The following is a 2,068-nucleotide window of genomic DNA, read 5'->3' as shown; positions in this document are numbered from 1 at the left end:
ACACACACACACACAAAACTACAGACCAATATCTCTCATGAGCACAGATGCAAAAATTCTAAATAAGATACCAGCAAACCAAATATAACAATATATTAAAAAGATTATACACCATGATCAAGTAGGCTTCATCCCAGGGGCACAGGAATGGTTCAACATATGCAAATCACTTAATGTGGTTTAATGTGATACACTACATTAACAAATTAAAAAATAAGAATCATATGATCATATCAATAGAGCAGAAAAAGCCTTCGACAAGATACAGCATCCATTTATGATCAAAACACTTAACAAAATTGGTATAGAAGGAAAGTATTTTAACATAATAAAGGCCATATATGACAAACCCTCAACCAACATTACACTTAATGGTGAAAAACTAAAAACCTTCCCTCTAAGATCAGGTACAAGGCAAGGCTGTCCACTTTCGCCACTGTTATTCAATATAACATTAGAAGTCCTAGCAAGTGCAATCAAACAAGAGAAAGATATAAAAGTCATCTAAATAGGAAATGAAGTCAAACTGTCATATTTGTGTATGACATGAATCTCTATATAGAAAACTCTAAAGACTCCACAAGAGTCTACTAGAAACACTACTAGAAACAATAAGCAAATACAGTAAAGTCTCTGGATACAAAATCAACATTCATAAATCTATAGTGTTCCTATACTCTAATAATGAAGTGTCAGAAAAAGAAGTGGAAAAAATAAATCCTTTTGCAACTGCCACAGAAAGAATAAAATACCTAGAAATAAATTTAACAGAGCAAGTGAAAGACCTATATAATGAAAACTCTAAGACCCTATTAAAGGAAATTGAAGAAGATACAAAGAAATGGAAAGATATTCCGTGTTCTTGGATTGGAAGAATCAACATAGTTAAAATGACCATATTATCTAAAGCATTATACAGACTTAATGCAATCCCCATCTGAATCTCATTGGCATTTTTTAAAGATATAGAACAAAAAATCATCAGATTTGTATGGAAGCACAAAAGACCCCGAATTGCCAAAGCCATCCTGAGAAAAAAGAACGAGGTTGGAGGCATCACTCTGCCCAACTTCAAATTATTTTACAAAGTGACAGTAATCAAAATGACATGGTATTGGCAGCAAAACAGTTCGCAGACCAGTGGAACAGAATTGAAAGTCCAGAAGTAAACCCATATCTATATAGATAAATAATTTTAGACAAAGAAGCCAAAAACATATAATGAAGAAAGGAAAGCCTCTTCAATAAATGGTGCTGGGAAAACTGGAGAGCTACCTGCGAAAGAATGAAACTAGACTGTTGTCTATCACCACACACCAAAATTATATTTAGAATTAAGGACCTAAATATAAGACCTGAAACAATAAAATGCATAGAAGAAAACATAGAAACTTTTTTTTTTTTGTAACTAGGAATCTTTAATGAGTTATGAGTTATCCTCTTGGACTTAAAGATGATTTTATGAATTTGATCTCAAAAGCAAAGGAAGCAAAAGTTCAAATAAATGAATGGGACTACATCAAACTAAAAAGCTTCTGCTCAGCAAAAGAAACTGTCAACAAGGCAAAGAGACAACCATTCAAATGGGAAAATATATTTGCAAACAATGTCTCCGATAAGGGCTTAATATCCAAAATATACAAAGAACTCATACGACTCAGTAACAACAACAACAACAAAATGATCCAATCAAAAATGGGCAGAGGACCTGAACAGACACTTCTACCCAGAGGACATACAAATGGCCAGCAAATATATGAAAAGATGTTCAACATCGCTAGCTATTAGGGAAATGCAAATCAAAACCACAATGAGATACCATCCATACCTGTTTGAATAGCTATAATCAACAGAACAAGTAATAACAAATGTTGGAGAGGATGTGGAGAAAAAGGAACCTTTATACATTGTTGATGAGACTGCAAATTGGTACAGCCACTATGGAAAACAGTATGGAGTTTCCTCAAAAAACTAAGAATTGATCTACCATATGATCCAGCAATTCCTCTACTGGGTATTTACCCTAAAGACTTGAAAACTCATATCCAAAAAGATATTTGCACACCGA

This window comes from Pteropus vampyrus, unplaced genomic scaffold (assembly GCF_000151845.1).
Source record: "Pteropus vampyrus isolate Shadow unplaced genomic scaffold, Pvam_2.0 Scaffold139, whole genome shotgun sequence".
Taxonomy (NCBI): domain Eukaryota; kingdom Metazoa; phylum Chordata; class Mammalia; order Chiroptera; family Pteropodidae; genus Pteropus; species Pteropus vampyrus.
The sequence above is the reverse complement of the archived record's forward strand: the minus strand, read 5'-3'. Positions refer to the sequence as shown.